This window comes from Ovis canadensis, chromosome 3, assembly GCF_042477335.2.
Source record: "Ovis canadensis isolate MfBH-ARS-UI-01 breed Bighorn chromosome 3, ARS-UI_OviCan_v2, whole genome shotgun sequence".
In the NCBI taxonomy this organism is placed as follows: Eukaryota; Metazoa; Chordata; class Mammalia; order Artiodactyla; family Bovidae; genus Ovis; species Ovis canadensis.
Genome location: NC_091247.1, coordinates 69707509 through 69728644, shown reverse-complemented (window position 1 = coordinate 69728644; position 21136 = coordinate 69707509). Strand labels below are relative to the sequence as shown.

General features: G+C 42.4%; 1 protein-coding gene and 1 long non-coding RNA gene across 5 annotated transcripts in view; one reads left to right on the top strand and one right to left on the bottom strand.

Annotated features, from left to right (window-relative positions):
* Nucleotides 1-401: 401 nt before the first annotated feature.
* Nucleotides 402-3130, bottom strand: LOC138436941 (uncharacterized). The gene is made up of 3 exons (XR_011255678.1): nucleotides 2602-3130; nucleotides 1992-2171; nucleotides 402-1701 (listed from the first exon to the last, which is right to left on the bottom strand). It is a non-coding gene; the product is annotated as an uncharacterized lncRNA (long non-coding RNA).
* Nucleotides 1152-21136, top strand: part of SPTBN1 (spectrin beta, non-erythrocytic 1) — a 209918-nt gene continuing 189933 nt past the window's right edge. Inside the window, exon 1 of one of the 4 annotated variants that reach the window (XM_069583334.1) lies at nucleotides 1152-1395. The gene's annotated coding sequence lies outside the window, so the exon portion shown is untranslated. Of the gene's footprint in view, nucleotides 1396-2097; nucleotides 2564-2648; nucleotides 3262-17643; nucleotides 18002-21136 lie in introns of those variants that run through there. The other 3 variants (XM_069583331.1, XM_069583333.1, XM_069583335.1) reach the window with 3 other exon arrangements.

Below are 21136 nucleotides of genomic sequence, written 5' to 3'. Positions count from 1 at the left end.
AAAGCTGCATCTGAGATACTTAAGAATAAACCTTTTGTTATTCTTTATTATTTAGTTACCTTTATTATTGCCTAAATGTTTTTTCTTTTTCTCGGTTCTGTCCTTTTACAGAGATATGTGCCTTCTTCAATCATCTCTCCCGATTGACTTTTTTTGCGGATGGGGGACATGTTAATTTTTCCTGGTCAGTGATACCCTGGGCTCTCCTGCGTGATGCTTTTTTTTTTTCCCACCAAAGGTTGCTAGTCAGGTATTTACAGTGAAACTCTGAATCCTTGTCTTTCACATTTTTTGAATACTTGCTGCCACTTTACTGGAGTACCTTGCTAAAGATATGTGTGGCTTCCCTTTCTAAAGGAACATTTTTTAAAGTAAGGGGGAGTAGACTGGGGTAGGGCAGGTGACTCATCCATCAAATGAAGATTTATTCGAATACTGTTATCTGTGATAAAGGAAACAATTAAGAATCACAATTTCAGAATAACACGGAAAGAATTTAAACAGGCATTTCTCAGTACTGCCATTGTTTTCTTTGGTATTTCATTAACATTGTGTGTTGTGGGGGGAGGGGCTAGGGGCTCTGGCACAAGATAAGTGAAAGGAAACAACTTTTATTTCTAGTTGGATTTCCCCTTACCAAATAAGGGCAGCCACAGACATGTTGATTCTGTTCAACAAATATTTTTTGAGTACCTTTTAAATGCCTACTATGTACAAACAATGGACAAAGAAACCTGCCCTTTGAGAGTTCACCTGGCTGTGGTGATCAGCCTTGTGAGAAAAATGTTAAATTATTTGCCTTCCTCAATTTTTTTTCATACAGTTCAAATATAAACTTTGGTCAAACATTCAAACATATGGTGAAGGCCTGAAAGGAAGGATCATCTTCACTTTGCTGGGATGATTTTGTTTAGTTTTATTTTAAAATATTCATTAAAACTACATACAAAAATACAGTAAATCTACCAGGTCCACTGATTTGAGATATAAGCATGATCGCAAATCAGTGGACCTGGTTGATTTATAGATCTCTCATGGTCTATTATTATTGTTATTATTAAAAAATTTTTTTTTAAATTTAGGGTTTGAGGGTCATATCTTCAGGAGAAAAGCCTTAAGGCTTTAAAAACAAACAACGGAGAAAGACCTCTTCCCTCGGAAGGCTACACTGCCGCCTTGGGCACTTACAGAGCAGGCAGAAAGTCAGTTTCTCCAGACTGTTTTCTGAAGAGCGTTTCTATTTGTGGTCCTGGTGATGACACCATCTTTTCTCCTCAATAGTGGCGGTTCCAGAATTTCTACATAGCCTGAGGGATTGGCAGGGTGAGCAAACTGGTTGAGAACCTGCTCGCACACTCGCCGAATCTCGAGGAAACGTCCGGTGTCCGTCTCACGGTATGCGGGTAAGGGGAGAACTCAGCCCTCCCGCCATCGCGGGGTCGCCAGTGCACCGAGGACGCCCCCACTCCCCGGGAGCGCCTCGGGAAGGGGCACCCGAACCAGGCTAAAGTGAGCGTTGGGGCGTTAGGCGAGGGAGGCAAGAGTTGCACGAACCACTTGTGGGGTCTATTACAGCTACCGCGAGGGAAAGGGTGAAAAATCACTCATGAAGGACGAGGATGTTGACTTCGCCGAGCAACAACCGTCCTCCTTCCATCACCCAGGTTCGTCACCATCGCTCTTCATCAGGCCAGGCAGAACCTATAAGGCATCAACCACCTAGATCTAAAACTAAACCAACCAAACGACTTTCCAAAGCCTCCCTCCACGCGCTCTCTTCATCGCGTTTCAAACGCTAACGTCGCGGGCAAAGAGGCTGCACAAGTCACGTAGAAAATTAGGCTGCCCCTTTCCATGGCGATAATCGAATTAGCCTCAAATGAAACGTGAAATTGGACTTCGCCGGCTGTGGGGACAAAGCCCCCACCGTCCCTTGGCTCGGAAAGCGCGGCGGCTGTGCCCACCCTGCCCAGGCCAGCCCCGGCCAGTACCGGCGGCAGGGGACAAGGTCGGCGCCGGGCCAGGGCAGAGCCTCCGCGGGGAGAGCGTGGACACGCCCGAGGTTCGGGTCGCGCGCGGAACAGGCGCCGGGTGGGCGACTGCGGGGCTCTGGACGAACGCGGAGGTCCGGCGCTAGCGAGCCACCGAGGAGGGAGGAGCGCAGGGGCGGGCTAGAGGGTGTGCGGGAGAGAGCGTGTGAGCGCGCGTGTGTGCGCGCGCCCGGCGCCCGCCCGTCCGCGTCCGCGCGCTCCTCTCCCCGCCCCTCGCCCCCTCCCTGCAGCTCCCTCCCCTCCTTCCCCCGCCCCGCGCTCCAGCCCAGCCCCCGGAATCAGTGCAGCTGTTGCCGTGCAGGCTGCGGATTCCTCCAGTCCCTCCCTCGGCCGCCTCTCCGCCCGGAGCGAGCGCGCAGCCCCGCGCAGCAGCGCCCACTGGTCCCGTCCTGTGAGCCCCGGCCCCAGCCGCGGACAGCCCCGCGGAGTCGCCTCCCGGCCCACCCGCCCGGCCGCCGAGGAGCGGGAGGAGGACGGGACCCCGGCGCCCCCAACCCCCCTATCCGCGGGAGGTAGGTAGGGGGCCGGAGGCTGGAAGATGCCAACTCACTGGGGCTGCCTCCCGGGCTGGCTCCGGGGCGGCGGGAGGAGGGGCGCGGGCCCAGGCCGGGAGGACGCCGCTGCCCCGCCGCTGCCCTACGCCCGGGGAGCGGCGTGGGGGCAGGGAAGCTGCAGAACCTGGGCGGGGGCGGCGCGGGGAGCCAGGTCCCCAGTGCTTCTGAGTACGCCGGCGGTGCGGGGCGGGGGTCGGCGGTCTTCTCAGTGAGGTAGCTGCACATCCGCGGTGCAACCCGCGGCCGCCTAGCCTCATCCCCGGACGTATCGGGGCCGATTCCTCGTTTCTCCCTCCGCCACCTCTTCCCTCCAGCCGGGGGCCGCTGCGCGGGGGTGGTTGCGGAGTGGGCAGACGCAAGGGTCTATTTTCAGGTGCCCTCCCTCTAGCCCCGGCTGGTGGCGAGCGGGGGCGGCGTTGACAGGGCCGGGCTCTGAGCGTAACGGTACGGGGGATGCGGCCAGGCGTGGTCCCGGCTGCGCCGCGCTGCAGCTGAACCGGAGGCGGCGGCCCGGCGCCCCCACTCCCGCCCATCCTCACTCCCGCCCCCCGCCCTCCCTGCGGTCCCTGCTCTCCCAGGGCTGGGCGGGAGCCGCCTCGGGGCGCGGAGCTGCCGCTGCGCCCGCCCTTCAGCTCCTGCCACCCTCTCTTCAACAGGTTTGTGCCAACGCGGGGACCCTCCGGGCCTGACTTTGGGGAGGTGGGCTGGAAGCCCCTCTGGTCATCAGCCCTCACATCACGCCCGCGGCCGTCTTTTGCGGGGAGCCTTCCCTTTGTTTTTGTGATAGGAAAGATGCCAAGTGCCTGCCATCAGATAGGGGTGGGGGGCGGGGAGGAGTGTTGTGGGCTCAGTACGCAAGCTGTGCCCGTTATTTTTCCAGTCAAAAGCTGGGCGAGATAGTGAGTGAGGAGAGGGCGAGTGTGGGGGGTGCTTCGGCGGAGGAGGAAAATGGATTCAGTAGCGTTTATCTGGACGGGGATGTGATTTTTTGGCAAGATGGATGGCTCCCGTTGCCTTCGCCGTGATGCAGCACAATGCACCAGTATCGCAGCCTCCCTTGCTTCTCGCTGGCGGGGCTTGGCACCGCCACTGGGCGCCTGCGGCCCCCGCCCGGCCCCACCCAGGCCCAGGGCTGCCCTTGGCTGAGACGCGGAGCCGCTTCTACCTTGTCATGCTGCTTCAGCTGGATGGGGCATCAGGAGGACCAGGTCACCTAGCTGTGAGGGGGGGAGGCTTCTCTTGGGGTGACCCCCGGCTGCCTCGCCTGTTGGCCGTTTGGGATGAAGGGGTGTCCTGCAGTGCTAATGCGGGGCAGAGGGAGTCGGCCTGCGGCTGCGGACCGGAATATAATCTCTAACCGAGGGACCTGAGCCGCCGTAGGGAGGGGCTGCGGGGAGGACCCGGCCCCAGCGGTGTGCGGAGGCCATGGTGCAGTCTGTATTGGGAGTCTCAGCGTCTTTTTGTGGATCACCTGTAATCCGTAAACCACAACCCAACTCTCCATCAATTTCATCATATGTGGAAAGTTGATGTTTATTAATTGAAGCGTTACAGCTACGGCATTACCTCTTTGATCAACACTGAGTATGAATTTTTCCTATAGGAAACCATTTTTTGAAATGAAACAATTGATATATTTTTAGTTCATATGTCCCTGAGATATTTTTAAAAGATATTAACATGAAGTAGATTGTTTTAAAAGGAATTTACATACGTTTTTGACGGATGGTAAATGATTTCTTTAACCTGTATTTGTTTTAGTCGTTTGCTTTTTCTGTATTCAAATACAATGACATATTTGGATTCTTTATTAAGGATTATTTAGTAAATGAGTGTTATGATTGATGATACATTGGTATTCAGGTTGCTTTTGATAGACGGGTTAAGTCTACCGTCATGAATAGTGGGATTGTGGTAGTAACTAACTGCGTTTGTTTGTTTATATGTATGTATATTTTTATACACATTTTTTTTGCAGATGGGGAGTGGGTGGAGAAGGGCAGACCACCAAGGCCTGTGTGGCTCTATCTGGGTAGAAGGAGACGTTCCAGCGTCCTTGTCTATTTAGTCTGGGGTAATACACAAGGAAATTTCCCTTCTAAATGCCACTTCTACTGTTCAGTGTGGAATGGCCAATGGGATACATTTCAGATTGCACCCCTCGGCTCTTCTAGAATGTAGAGGTGAAAAGGGAATTTCAGTATGCTAATTGGAAGGAAGATCAGTGTTTCAAAGCAAGGGTGTGTCTGCTTTTATTTTTTAGATCTCTAATTAGTCCAGGTTAATGGCATTTGATTTTCTGTAGACCAGCCACAGAAGTAGAATCTATGGCAGATTGTGTGGTTTATGTGCCTCATTTTGAGTTTCAATAATAGAGAGCCATTAAAATATAGAATTTTTTAGATTTGGGCTTCATTGATGTGCTGGTTGTATAAAATCATGTTGCATTGAAATGTTTGGGAGTATTGTTTCCATGGATTATTCAAACATTTTGGATTTACTATGTTGTAAGAATATATCCTGTGTTGATGTCACCAGAGGTTTAGCTGTTCTGACTTAACCAGGTGCAGAATTCCGTTAGGTCAAGCTCTTTGTAGCTCTGTTGGCCCTGGTCTGACCAGAACCTTCATCAGAGAGAATGAGAAGCATCGGGCCAGTGAAGAAAAATGCTTGGTGGTCTCCTGCTGTGCAGGCTTTCAGTAAAGAGCATCCCTTGGATGAGAGTAGTAACAACTGTCTGTGATGTTGTTGGAGCAAGGGACAAGACCTTGCTCCCTTGTGACAGACACATCCTTAGCAGAGACTTGACAGTGGCAGAGTTTCCCTGGAAGAGTACTGGAGTGGTTATTTTGTCTTGCTGTATTGGACGTATGACTTTTCATGTAGAAATACTATTTTGAGATGGGAGGATTTTAAGTACTACTAAACAAACATAGATATGACAAGTGGAAATTATTTGATATTTTTATTGAGATAGTAAACTCTTCATTTTAAAAGCATACTCTTAGAATTTTAAAGCCCAACATATATATTTTTTACATGCAGTGATGTGATGCTCCATAATTATGTTGTTCTCGCCACCACTATCTACATTATAATCAAGGCTTAATTAATGCTCTGTGAATATCATTTATGGTTGTCCTGTTGGGAATGTAAACCATTATTCCATAAGAAAAGAGCTAATACCTAGGCTGGAAGAGCTACTTCTTTAGCTCTGTGGGGGTGAGTAAAACCTCTCATGGAGTTCTCTTATAAATTTTCAGTCTGCTGTTTTCCCAAAGCACCTTGTCTTTGCAAAAGACCTGGTTAAGTATTCTTGATTTTTGGATACAGGTGTCCTGTATCCAAGTTTTTGTAGTGTAGGAATAATGTCATCAGTCTCTACTTTGGGGGCAGAATGAAACTATCTCTACTCTTACATTTATATTTTTAAACATCACCAGAGAGGGCATTTTCATGATTTCTCGCTGTAATCCTGAGGTTCAGCACAGGATCATTTATAAAGTGGACGCTTTTTGTGTATGCAGTTTCTTAGAGGCCCAGTCCTCCCAAATAGCATTTGCATTTTAACGTGACCCTTCAGCGATTTGTATGCACATTAAATCAAAAAACTGCTCTACACCTTCAGCTAAGGGACTTCCATATCAAAAGGTTCCTTCTGGTATCTTACTTTTGTCTTTTGCTGAAGTATCAGCACATTTCCCCCCTTGCATCATTAAGAAATTGATGCGCATACTATATTTAATACAGAAATACTTTTTAAAGTTTTTCTGTAACTTTTAGGTGGAAGAGTTCTATTTATTAATACTATGTTTATTTAGACTAGTCAATTTCTTTAGATTGTTTTCTAAAACACCTCTAAAGTTGAAAAAAACAATCTTCTTCTCCTTCTCCAGAAGATGGTGTTAGCTTTGAGACAGCAAAACTGGAGTCCAGGAAGCTAAACCCCTGAGCTCTACCTCTGGCATCTTGTTTTTTCTCATCAGCTGTTTTTCCTGGTATATTCAATATCCTGACCATCTGGCCCATTTTTTCCCCCTTACAGTTGTTTTTTATTAAGTGATTTGTATATACAGAATAATGCTCATAAAAGATACCACTGAATCACAAACCAGTGAACGCACAGGCAGTCACCACCTAGTTCAAGAAGAAGAAACTGTCATACACTCGGAGTCACCCATGTGCCCCCCTATCATCCCATCTGAAACAACCACAGCCCTGAATTTTGTGTTTATCATTCCTTTGATCTTCTTTATGGGCTATCCATTTTAAAATTCTTATTTATTTTTGTATGTTTCTGAACTTTATATTATATAAATGAAATCCTACTTTATGTATTCTTCTGCGACTTGTCCTTTTAGATTAACATTCCTGAGACTCATTCATTTTGTTGCTGTAGTTCATTCATTTTCATTGCTGTGTAGTATTCCATCATGACTTATTTATTCTTTCTACTGTAGATGGAGATTTGGATTGATTCTAGTTTTTTTTTTCCTCCTTTTATAAAAGGATGGCTATGAATGGGTCCTCTGCATGTCTCTTATTAAGTATGTAGGGGTACATGCATATGCACACAAACATGTAATTTTTCTCTCCTTCTCAGGAATGAAATTTGCCGGATCATAGGGTATGTGCATCACCAACCTTACTAGTTAATGCCAGAGTGATTGTACTAATTATATTCCTACTAGAAGTGTATAGCTGTTATAGTTGTTCTACAACCGTGCCAGACTTCAAAATGTTTTCCAGTAATACTTGTGAAATGTTATCTCAGTATGTTCTTTATTTGCAGTTTCCCTGATTATTGGACGTTAAGTATATATTTTTGAGCTTTTGGGTTCTTTCTTTTGTGAAGTCCTAATTTAGTCATTAGTCTGTATTTCTTTTAGCTATTTTCTGATTGATTGATTTAATATATATTGCCTTATAATCCCTTGTGGATTTCATGCGTTGCAAAAACTACTTCCCGGTTTATGTTTTGTTTTAAACTGTGGTTTCTTTTGATGAGCAATCACTCATAATTTCAGTAGAGTCATAATCAGGTTTTGTCCTTTAAGGTTTGTGAGGATGATTATGTTATTGCAGAATAACTTCCCATAGTATGGGAAGAGCTTAGATTTTAGAGTCAAATAAATCTGGGCTCAAATCCTAAATGTTATTATATACCAGCCATGTGCTCACATCTAGGTCCTTGGGTTAGTTCATTACTCTTGAAACCACAGTTTCCTCATAAGTAAAAAGGGAATGATACTTCCTCATACAGTTGTGAGACAGCGGCATACAGTCCTGGGCACATAGTAGGTGTTTAGCTGATAACAGTTTCATTCCTTTCTCTTTGGACTACAAGCTGTACACTGACCCCCTCTTGGAGTGTTTTCTCAAAACTACCTTAACATTTTTATGTCAAAAGAGCTTTATTATTTTATTTTTTAAAATTTTCTGTTACCAGTGAAATTTTTATATTGAGAAACACAGGCTGTGCAAGACCACTTAGTAAAAACCCTTTGTCAGTTCAGTTCAGTTTCCTGTTCTTGAAAGGAGTGTAATTATTGTTCTTTTACCAAGAAGCATTTATATGAATGTAATGCCTTTGCTCCTACTCTAAAGTTACTTTCCAGTATGGTTTTTAATGCAGTAAATAATTATTAAGTACTTTCTCTTGCCAAGACTTGTCATTGAGTTAGGATGATGGTGGTGTGGGCTGACCTACAGTTGAGTAAGAATCAGTTTCTGAATCCGAGGACTGTATACTCCTACTGTATAGAATATGCCCTGTTGCTGTGATGGAGGACCCTGCCCACCCTGAGCCAGGCTGAGGAGGTCACAGGGCAGGCGGGAGGAGGGCTGGACGTTTGTGACAGTCGCCAGCCTCAAGACAACCTGGCTCTTACAGAAGAGCAGGTTTGGACACTGGTGTTAGGGTACAAGAAGTTCCCATGATGGAATTTTCCAACATGTACTTTCCTTTTCCATACAATAAAGTCTTCAACCAGAAAAAAAAAAAAAAAAAAGAATATGCTCTGTATGTGTAGAAGATAAAAGATTGTTTACTGACCAGGTGTATGACTTCAGCAAGCCATTAATCCTTCTGGTCTCAGATCTAAATTTATAAAATGAAAAACTTAGGTGAAATCATGAAGAAATGAAGTGTTAGTTGCTCAGTTGTGTCCTATTCTTTGTGACCCCAAGGACTGTAGCCCGCCAGGCTCCTCTGCCCACGGGACTCTTCAGGCAAGATATTGGAGTGAGTTCCCATTCCTTTCTCCAGGGGATCTTCCGTAGTGAAGGGTAAACTGTGCCACGAGGGCACCCCATAGAAAATCAGTCAGGGCACTCTTTCCACAGAGCTGATCTAGAAACTCTCCACACAGTGTTTGAATCCGGAACTACCAGCTGATTGTATCTGCTCCTTAGTTTTGAAGATTCATCTAAAATTCTGTGATGATAGTTGAGTAACACGACACTTGAGCTATGTCCAAAACACATGGAACAGAGAGAAACTAGAAGCAGGGAGATAGGAACGAGGTGATGGTGGGAGTCCAGAGTTTAAGGGAGCAAGTGATGGTGGAGGCTGAGAGAATGAGGAGGGAAGGGCTGGGAGAAAGGTTGTGAAGATCGGATCCTTTGCTGACTCTTTGTAGGATGACTGGATGGGAGTGGACCTGAGTAGATGAGAGATAAAATAAAGAGTTCATATTTGAATAATAACAGAGAACATGGTCGTCATCATGATGAGAGAAATAGACAAGTGAAGGGGAAGAGTGGATATCTCATTGGGAAGAAAATCAGTTTTCTTTAACTGTGCTGAATTTGAGGTTCTGGAAGAACTCTTAGTGGAGGTAATGTTCGAGAAATTGAAGGAGACAGGTCAGGGCTAGGGTGACTGGGGAGAGGCTGTTGGATATGGGGGTCCCAAGCCTTAGGCCCTGGAATTCCTCCACCAGATCACTCCATGCACTGATCCTGGGCAAGCTGCCTTGACCTGTGTTCAAGCCCCAGTATCTTCATTTGCAAAATGGTAGCAATGAGTTTCTGTCACAAAGGACTAAGAAAGTTGAGTGGAATAATCCAGTGCCCATCACCGTGCATTTTAATTGTCATAAAATGTGGAAGTTTTGCTTAGTTTGTGTCACCTTTATGCTTCCTTTCAAATAAGTAGTTTGATTTATTCAGGAAAGATACATTTCCATAAGCAATACCATCTTGCAGCTAAATAATGCTAAGTTTAGTCTATATTAAACTTGTCCCTATGTCTAAATTATAGGAAAGGCAAATCTGATTACTACTTATTTTTAATAAACAAGAAAACGCTAAAACCCTAGTGTTTAGGGAAAGGATAGGAACATAGTTTATAAAAAAAAGGTAACAACAAAGCCAGTAACCATATTCAGTTGTTCAAACTCAGCAGTAATATGAAATATTAACTAGAACAGTTAATTTTTCACTTGAACTGGTAGATAGGTAATGCTCTCTGGGATGCTGTGAGATTGGACCTCTGCATCACTTGTTGGAAGAATATTTGAATTAAGACAATTGTTAGTACAGTAATAATATACATGTATTTATATATATATTTAAAACCAAAAAGATAAAAGTTTATACCATTTGGACTGAAATTCCCCTTGTAGTTCTGTAATCGAAAGAAAGAATTAAAAATAATGACAGGTTTTTAAACAAGAATTTTCTTAGCAATATTAATAGTGAAAAAGCAAATGTGGCATAGTCAAATATATTATGGAGCAGTACATAGGATGGAATTCAATGTACTGCTTAAAAATAATGGTTTGTTAGAGTCTTACTGAAAAGGGCAAATGCTAACAATATAATATTCATTGGAAATATCTCTACGCAAAACTGTATAACATGGTGTAATTCCTGTTTTGTTATATTAAATAAAAGCCTGGAAGGAAATACGTGAAAATGTTAATGGTTTGCTTTGGATGGTAGGTTGATGGATGATTTCCTTTCTTGTATGAAAGGAAATTCCTATGACTTAATGTTTCTCATTTGGAGTTTTAAAATATTTTACAAATAAGAGTGAAATAAATAATAGAATAGACTACCATAAGGATCATTTTTTTCATAGCCAAAAAATCAATCAACCCTTTAATTTTTAAAAAAAGAAAAGAAAAAAGTAAGCCTGGCCAGATGTAGATTATTGTTAGGGAATAGTTTAAGATTCCAAAGGATTGTCATATCTGGCTTCTGCTCTTATGTGGAGCAGCGGGAAGACATCAGCAGTGTAAGTCACTTCTGAAGTGAGAGTTTGAGAGGGCTAGAACATTCACATATGCTGGAATGCTAGCTTGACTTCATAGTCTACATCAGTTTAAAGAGTGGGGAAGACCGGGTTTCTCTTATGTCCAAACTGCACAGTTGCTCGAAGAGAGCAGTGGAATTCTGTGACGTATTTGTTCTCACTTGTAGAAGCCCAAACACTGCTGCTGGAGCTGATTTTGTAACCATTAGACCATCAGGTTGCATTGAAATTGGCCAGAAATGCAGAAAAAATTCCAAGTGAAAATGTTAAAATAAATATGACTTCCGATTTAGATTTTCTTCCAGTTAATGGTTTCTTGGCATTTTGAGAATATTCAGTCTAAGAGTAGGAGGAATGAATTTTAATACTATCCTTTTTTAATGAAAATAGATTCTTATATAATGTTATACATGATATTTCTGTATGCCTATAATGATATCTTTTTGTCTGTGTGTCACATAAATGAGAAAGAGATGTATGTGATTGAAAATCCTCAGCCATGAGGGGAGACAAAGGACTATTTTAAGACTTTTTAAGTGGGGAATTTTATTGAGATAGTGGTTTGAAGGTGGATCCCAGAAATGAGTCACTTTGTCCGTAGCTGGTGAGGGAAATGTTTGAGAGGAAATAATATTATTAATGTTTTCTGCTTTATGGTCCAAGCACTCAGCTGTACTCAGTTCAGTTCAGCTCAGTTCAGTCGCTCAGTAGTGTCCGACTCTTTGCTACCACATAAATCACAGCACACCAGGCCTCCCTGTCCATCACCAACTCCTGGAGTCCACTCAAACCCATGTCCATCAAGTCAGTGATGCCATCCAACCATCTCATCCTCTGTCGTCCCCTTCTCCTCCTGCCCTCAATCTTTCCCAGCGTCTCTGCTTTAGAATCTGGAGTGCCTTGCTGGTTCTGATCTTCTAACATATTAACTTGAAGCCATTAGCTAGTCAATAAAATCTGTATCAGAATATAATTAGAAATTTTTTAAATCCAACAGATGAACTAGGAAATTTAGAACGATATATACTTAGAATTCGTATTTTTGAAGTGCGTATGTTCAGTGTTTAATTTGTATAATTAAATATATCTCTGCTTAGTAAGTTCATTAGCCTAACAGTGGTTATCTCTGGGTATGGGATTGTGGAAGAATTCTAATTTCATCTCTTCATATTTTGGAAAATACTTAGCAATAAACTTTTGGCCTTTATCAAGAACATCCTGACACTTCCTGTAACCAACCTCGTTTTAGCTGGATAAAGACTAATGAATGAAATAATTAATTAGCCAAATATACTCTATTTGTTTCTATTGGGGCTTTCAGAAATGCAGCATTCATAGTACTGAAGGTGTAAAGAATGCTGAAGTTTTGAAAAGATTTTTCCATTCCTCATTTAAATATGCAGTTTGTTAGAGCCTTGCCATTTCCGTAGAGTGTGGGAAAAGATGCAGAAACTGGGCCACAGGGGAGCCTGATAGGAGCATCCTCTGGGTGGAGGCCAAGCCTTTGGTTCTAGATGAAATTTTTTTGTTGTTTTCCTACCCTCTTGGGTGGCTGTTTCAGGGATAATTTTTGTCCAGGTATATTTGCTTCAGGGCCAAATCTAAATATTCATGGGCTACACATTTTTCTGGAATGTTCTTCACCAGCTATACAGAGACTTTGGGGTGGGACAGGACATATTTTTATTGTGCACTAGGGCTTTTTTCCCCTTTTATTTAAAGGGGAAGGAACACCTAGATTCTTCTTTAAGACAATTCTTATTTATTTTTCTCTGTGATGTTTAAACATTTTCCTTTGTATTTTTTAATCTGTAGCACGGCAGTGCTCTGATAGTACAATTTTCTTAAAAGTTAAAATACTCATTTTTTCCACCTTTTTAGAATCCTTGAATTTTTGACAGTGTCTGCTAATTTATACAGTAAGCATAGTTTTTTTTCTGAACAATTTATGAAGAATATATACTTTCAAAAACTGTAAATTAGCACAAAATCATCACAAAATAAAATTTTTTTTAAATGTCAGGAACTTCCCTGGTGGTCCAATGGTTAAGAAGCTGCCTAGCAGTGTGGGGTACATGGGTTCAGTCCATGATGGAGGAACTAATATACCAGATGCCGCGAAGCAGCTCAGCCCTTGTGCCACAACTTCTGAGCCCTGGTGCCACAACTAGAGAATCCCTGAGCAGTAGCAAAATGTGGTAACAGTCTTCGTGTTGCAGTGAAGATCCATGTGCCACAGCGAAGACCTTTGCTCCTATTGTTCAGTCTCTCAGTCATGTCCAACTCTGACCCCATGGACTGCAGCAGGCTAGACTTCCCTGTCCTTCACCATCTCCTGGAACTTGCTCAAACTCATGTTTGTTGAGTCAGTGATGCCATCCAACCATCTCATCCTCTGTCATCCCCTTCTCCTCTTGCCCTCAATTTTTCCCAGCGTCAGGATCTTTTCTAATGAGTCGGCTCTTCTCATCAGGTGGCCACAGTTTTGGAACTTCAGCTTCAGCATCAGTCCTTCCAATGAATATTCAGGACTGATTTCCTTCAGGATTGACTGATTTGATCTCCTTGGGACTCTCCAAGGGACTCTCAAGGGTCTTCTCTAACACCACAGTTCAAAAGCATCAATTCTTCGGTGCTTAGTCTTCCTTATGGTCCAACTCTCACATCTGTACATGACTACTGGAAAAATCAGAGCTTTGACTAGATGGACATTTGTTGGCAAAGTGATGTCTCTGCTTCTTAATATGCTGTCTAGGTTGGTCATAGCTTTTCTTCCCAGGAGTAAGCGTCTTTTAATTTCATGGCTGCAGTCATCATCTACAGCAGTTTTGGAGCCCAAGAAATAAAGTCTGTCACGGTTTCCATTGTTTCCCCATCTATTTGCCAGGAACTAATGGGACTGGATGCCATGAACTAATGGAACTAGATTACATGATCTTCGTTTTTTGAATGTTTTCACATTCAAAGCTGTTTTGAATGCCAGCTTTTTCACTCTGCTCTTTCACTTTTATCAAGAGGCTATTTAGTTCCTCTTCACTTTCTGCCATATGGGTAGTGACATCTGCATATGTGAGGTTATTGGTATTTCTCCTGGAAATCTTGATTCCAGCTTGTGCTTCATCCGGCCTGACATTTCTCATGATGTACTCTGCATATAAGTTAAATAAGCAGGGTGACAATATACAGCCTCGCTATACTCTTTTCCCAACTTGGAACCAGTCCGTTGTTCCGGGTCTGGTTCTAACTGTTGCTTCTTGACCTGCATATAGGATTCTCAGGAGCAGGTCAGGTGGTCTGGTATTCCCCTCTCTTTAAGAATTTTCCACAGTTTGTTGTGATCCACACAGTCAAAGGCTTTAGCGTAGTCAGTGAAGCAGAAGTAGATGTTTTTCTGGAACTCTCCTGCTAAGACCTCAGTCAGTTCAGTTCAGTCGCTCAGTAGTGTCCGACTCTTTGCTACCACATAAATCACAGCACGCCTGGCCTCCCTGTCCATCACCAACTCCTGGAGTCCACTCAAACCCATGTCCATCAAGTCAGTGATGCCATCCAACCATCTCATCCTCTGTCGTCCGCTTCTCCTCCTGCCCCCAATCCCTCCCAGCATCAGAGTTTTTTCCAATGAGTCAACTCTTCTCATGAGGTGGCCAAACTCTCACATCCATACATGACCACAGGAAAAACCATAGCCTTGACTAAATGGACCTTAGTCGGCAAAGTAATGTCTTTGCTTTTGAATATGCTATCTAGGTTGGTCATAACTTTTCTTCCAAGGAGTAAGCGTCTTTTAATTTCATGGCTGCAGTCCCCATCTGCAGTGATTTTGGAGCCCCAAAAAATAAAGTCTGACACTGTTTGCACTGTTTCCCCATCTATTTCCCATGAAGTGATGGGACCGGATGCAGTGATCTTCGTTTTCTGAATGTTGAGCTTTAGGCCAACTTTTTCAGTCTGCACTTTCACTTTTAACGAGGCTTTTTAGCTCCTCTTCACTTTCTGCCATAAGGGTGGTGTCATCTGCATATCTGAGGTGAGTGATATTTCTCTTGGCAATGTTGATTCCAGCTTGTGTTTCTTCCAGTCCAGCGTTTCTCATGATGTACTCTGCATATAAGTTAAATAAGCAGGGTGACAACATACAGTTTTGATGTACTCCTTTTCCTATTTGGAACCAGTCTGTTGTTCCATGTCCAGTTCTAACTGTTGCTTCCTGACCTGCATACAGATTTCTCAAAAGGCAGGTTAGGTGGTCTGGTAATCCCATCTCTTTCAGAATTTTCCACAGTTGATTGTGATCCACACAGTCAAAGGCTTTGGCATAGTCAATAAAGCAGAAATAGATGTTTCTCTGGAACTCTCTTGCTTTTTCCATGATCCAGCAGATGTTGGCAATTTGATCTCTGGTTCCTCTGTCTTTTCTAAAACCAGCTTGAACGTCAGGGAGTTCACGGTTCACCTATTGCTGAAGCCTGGCTTGGAGAAGTTTGAGCATTACTTTACTAGCATGTGAGATGAGTGCAATTGTGCGGTAGTTTGAGCATTCTTTGGCATTGCCTTTCTTTAGGATCGGAATGAAAACTGACCTTTTCCAGTCCTGTGGCCACTGCTGAGTTTTCCAAATTTGCCGGCATATTGAGTGCAGCACTTTCACAGCATCATCTTTCAGGATTTGAAACAGCTCAATTGGAATTGTATCACGTCCACTAGCTTTGTTCGTAGTGATGCTTTCTAAGGCCCACTTGGCTTCACATTCCAGGATATCTGGTTCTAGATTAGTGATAACATCATCATGACTATCTGGGTCGTGAAGATCTTTTTTGTACAGTTCTTCTGTGTATTCTTGCCACCTCTTCTTAATATCTTCTGCTTCTGTTAGGTCCATACCATTTCTGTCCTTTATCGAGCCCATCTTTGCATGAAATGTTCCCTTAGTATCTCTAATTTTCTTGAAGAGATCTCTAGTCTTTCCCAATCTGTTGTTTTCCTCTATTTCTTTGCATTGATTGCTGAAGAAGGCTTTCTTATCTCTTCTTGCTATTCTTTGGAACTCTGCATTTAGATGCCTATATCTTTCCTTTTCTCCTTTGCTTTTCACCTCTCTTCTCTTCACAGCTATTTGTCAGGCCTCCCCAGACAGCCATTTTGCTTTTTTGCATTTCTTTTCCATGGGGATGGTCTTGCTCCCTGTCTCCTGTACAATGTCACGAACTTCCGTCCATAGTTCATCAGGCACTCTATCTATCAGATCTAGGCCCTTAAATCTATTTCTCACTTCCACTGTATAATCATAAGGGATTTGATTTAGGTCATATCAAGACCTAATGCAGCCCAGTAAATAAATATTTTTAAAAAATGTCAAAATAATATTTATTAGCAAAAGAATACATATTGTAGAGCATATGGAAAATAAACATAAACACAAAGAAGAAAATTGAAGTTACTGACTCCATTTGGTGACCCCAGAAACATGCACTTGTCATTTTGATGTTTGTCTTTTAAACCCCTTTTCCCTCTGTACGTATTTGTTCATCTCATAAATGAGGATCAATTCTCATACCTTAAGCTCAGTATGTGAAGTTTTCACAGTCTAAATCATCCCTTGAAATTTTCAGCCTTCCAGTTTGTACACAAAGCATGACAGGACATAATATCTTATTATTACTGTTCATGTTTAAAACTGTGGCTTATGGATACTGTTGGTTTCCCTGAGTTGTTTTAGTGATGAAGGTGTTAAGGAAAATGGCAAAGATTTAGAGAACCCCAAATGTGCTTATTATAGATACTTCCTTTAAAAATTGTTTTACAGTGGAAAAGTACTAGAAATTAAGTTCTCATTAGATAATGTGTGCTTTCTGTTTTGTTTTGAGAGGAATTCCCATCAGGGTTGCATGAATTCCCTTGAGTGAGATCCCTCTATGCTTCAGACAACATCTGATTTTATTTCTGTCTTCAGATTTCAGAGTCTGAAACAGCTACCCTAGAAAGTGTCATTGATAGGATGGAGGTGGTTATCATAATCTTGGTTTTAAATGTAATAAATTTTACAGGGTTGGGTTTGGTGGTAACTGTTGAAAGCACACAGTAGGGCTCTGCTTTCCTAGGGTCTTTCTGTTAGCCGAACTGTTGAGAGTTCTATCTTTGGATCCAGAATCTATTTATAGGAGAAAAGGCAGTATTGCATACTTGATTATGCAGACCTGTTCCTTAAGTCGTGGGGAAGCCGATGGATGTGATGCGGATCTCGCTGGCGCTTCTCTGTTGCCTTAATCTAGTAGTTGGCCTCTTGAACTCCTGAAGGAAGTGGTAAAATGATTTCTACATGTGCTGAGGGAATGAGGGTGTGGGAAGAGGGGAGAAATGCCCTTTCACTGGAAGAGAAAGAAAGCCTTTGCCATCAATTTCTGTGAGGTTCTTTGTGGTTCTCACGTGGGTTGGTTGGCCCCAAGGAAAAGTGACAAATGACCTTCTTCCCATGTTTATACACTAAGGCCAGTGGTAGCTCCTTGTGCAGTTTAGAAGGGAGATCTGAGCTGGGCCCAATGATGGATGGAGCAGGGCTGGGTAGATGGATGGAGCAAGTTTGGGTGATGGAACTCAGATACATTGTGTGGACTTAACTCTCCCCAAATGAGGAATTCTTCAGAAACTCCCAATCTGATGGGAACCATTCTCTTTGAGGGTGGCCAAATGCTTGATGGTTAATGTGTCTGGGCTGACTGAAGCGTGGAGCTGGGAGGGATCTCAGCTGACCTACAGGCAGCTACAGACATTGAGTCTTGACACAAGGGGAGGCATTGAGCCAAGACAGTGCCTACAGTCTGGCCCTGATACCCCAGGGTAGGGAGAGCAGGAGGCTGGAATGTAGCGTTGTCTGGGCCTCTGACTGGGTGAACACACCTGACACTGTTTTAGAAGGTGATGGTCAGCGCTATCAGTCGGGAGACTTCTCTGAAAGGGGTCTGGTCCTTCTCACAGTGAGGTTGACAACTCTGCTGCCAGCTGTCCTTAAATACCCATCTTATCTCCTGGGGCGGAGTCCAGGAAGCACCCTGAACCTGGAGCAGAGACATTTGTGTGCCATTTGAGCAGAGGAGAAACCAGGGCACACTTTGTGTTTTATTCTCATTTTATTTAAGGTAGGTTGTGTGTGTGTGTGTGTGTTTGCTGGTTTTACGTCGGCATCCGCTGCTAAAAGAGTTCCTGAGTTTCCCTGATAATCAGGATGATTTCTCATTTTGAAAGGATTGTTTTGCTTTGGAAGTATGTGTTCCTCACAGTAAGAACATCAGCTTTCATCCTAGTTCAAAAAATCTCCTCTGATTCAGAAAGGATGAAAGTTTAATTAGAGAGCAGGCTAATTTATTGTCTTGTTCCTGAGGAAGACTGTTTCTTGTCTGTCAGTTGAGTTTAATATATCTTTATATACGTATATTTATAAATATATATTTCCAGCTCTCAGGGATGATTTTGTTAGTATACATTTACATGAATATTTTAATCTAAATTATAGTATATATTTCCTTTGGACTATACCCTTGTTGAAATGAATTTGTTCCCATGAAATAAATGTATCTTTAGTGGGTCATGCTTGAGAACTGCTTCACAGTCTTCTCAACTTTTGAAATGAGTAGTTGTTTCATGTAGAGCGTGTGTCGATAGCTGGCCTATCACTGGAATGCTGTGCAGCTGTGCAGAGCATAAGGATCAAATGTGCTAATTAAATATATATATATATATATTTTAGCAAGAATGGAATGTAACAGCGTGTGGTTAACCATTCCAGTTTGTTTTTGAAGAGTACTTTTTTGGGGGGGCCAAATATGAACAATCAGAGAGTACATTGACTTAGAAGATGGAATGCTATGTTAAATCGTTCTTTTCATGGAGGTAATGGGACTCATTAAATACTGAGATTATCCTTTAAAATACACTCTGATTAATAATCTGCCTCAAAATGTAGGCAGTGGCGGCACGCCTGGGGTGTAACATATGCAGTCAGGGTTTGAACTTGCTTTTGTCCTACTGTATCAGTTCTCCTTGGCTGCTGGGTACTCAGCCTTCCTCAGAGCACTGTCACACAGCATTTCCTCCCAGTTTGAATAATAATCTGATCCATCTTTTAGGAACCCATGTGAATTAGATCATGTGGATTTAGCTGCATCCACGCAGATGGTGGTCTGATTTTTTTTTTTTTGTCAGACATTGTGCAAAGTGAACCAATGGGAATAAATGGCAGGTTGGTTGTGTAATGTGGCAACATTTTACTTAGTGTGTCTTTAAAGATAAGTGGGGTGAGATTCCAGCAAAACTGTGCATAAAAAGTCGGAATGTGTTGGAGAACTGCCAAGACTGGGAGCAAGCTGTGTGACGAGCACTGATGCAGCTTTGTCCTGTCTTAAAATAGCCACCATTTAACAAAATATCTTGAAACTTGTCATTTCACTTGAGCAAATAAGTGAAACAGAGGTGGTGGCTTTCATGTTTAGTTTAGCAAGGTTTATTTTTACTGATTTATCTTTTTGTTCCAGTAATCTTAAATCTTGTGACGATATGGAGGCAAATATTTCTGTGTAACATCAAATCTCGAGTGGTTTTCCCTGGACTAATGAGACCTCACGTGGAGCGTCCTCTATCCCACCTATTCCACTCACTGCAAAATATGCGGTCTTTGTGGTTTGAATGAAAATCGGGACCCTGAAGTTTAAAAAAAAAAACCTCCTATAGGTATATGTTATATATCTGATAATCATTTTGGTATGAATTATTGATGGTTGGATGCTAAAACATTGTAGAAGTAAAGCAAAAGGCCTTGGTTACTGTCCTGCAAATTTTATTTTTCCTTTGCTTACTCACTTTTTGACTTCATTCACTGGCCATTTGTCTGCAGTACTTGATTCTTATGTGTATCGATGTGCTTTGTAACTGTAGCCTTTCAATTTTTTTTTTAATTGAAAGTCTTGTTTTTTTAAGTCAACATGATAAAAACAAGGTGGGTGTGGGGCGGAGATGTGCAGTCTTGCTGTGCGTGTCAGTTGGAGCCTGATGGTGACATGAACAGCACATGTCGGGGAGCTGAGGGGGCTGGATGAAGGCAGGGGGCTGCCCGTGTGGATAATCTGAACAACCTATCAGTTTGGGTTCTATGAAGATGAAATTTTCTGAAATACAGTATTTGGATTACTGAGTGGAAATAAAAATGGAGGATTTAGATGTTAAATATAATATGAAAACAGTGAATGAACTTTATCTTAAAGGGCTTGTATACAAACCAAGTTCCTAGTAAGAATTTTCTAAAAGTTTGTATTAACAGATATCTTAAATATTCTCTAATTTAAAATCCATTAGAAGTCTGGACTTAGAACTAATTGTAGTAATTTTATAGCTTTTTAGGGGACCGTGCAAATGGCCTTGTTTCTTTTATGTTGCCATCTTCAGATTTATATTTTGAATTTTGCTTTGGCACTTTTAGTATCTTACATATGTTTCAGAGGGCTTCTCCTTGTATAGAGACATCATTTCTGGCTCTATGTAGGTGCCTCATACAGAGGCAGATACTTAATAATTCTTAGGCGTTTGGTTAGTAGAGTTCACGTTACTTTTCTAGGTGTGTTTCAGAATCTTTGAAAAACATTTTGTTTTTTTACAACATGAAAAAGTTTTGTAGAAATTGTGGCGATACTTCTCACAAGTATTCATCTTTTCATTCTTAAATGACAAATGAATTCTCTATGTGATATGGTGGACATATGGGAAAATCTATGATTTCTAAATTTTTTAAATTATGTTTTTTCATTTCCCTTCCTTTACACATTCCGTGTCTTTTAAAACGTGCTCTTGAATAGCCATACTGGTAAGTTGAGTTCAGAAGGTGTGAAATGTGAGCCAGAGCCAGCAGCCTTCCCTTTTTACTTACACCGTAGTCTGATCTGCTTGTGAGACTCCATTTTAGGTTGTTTTCATTTCAAATCATTCCTTTAATATGGCACAAGTGTTCAGTCATTCCCTGTAAACAGTGAAAAGCAAGCAAAAAGGAAAATATTTGAATATCCCTTTTCTGGGTTATGGTCTAAATTAGAAAATTTTTCATTTCAATTTTATACATGCATATTGCATTTTATCTCTCTCTGCCTTGTGTTGTCAGAGCTTATAAGACTAGGAACAAATAAAGTTAGCATTTAAAGTATTCCAGACATACAAGTTTGCAAGAATTTGCTTATGTTTGTTGGGAGGTCCACAGAACAGACCCATGGTTTCAGTTGGTTCTTTGTGCC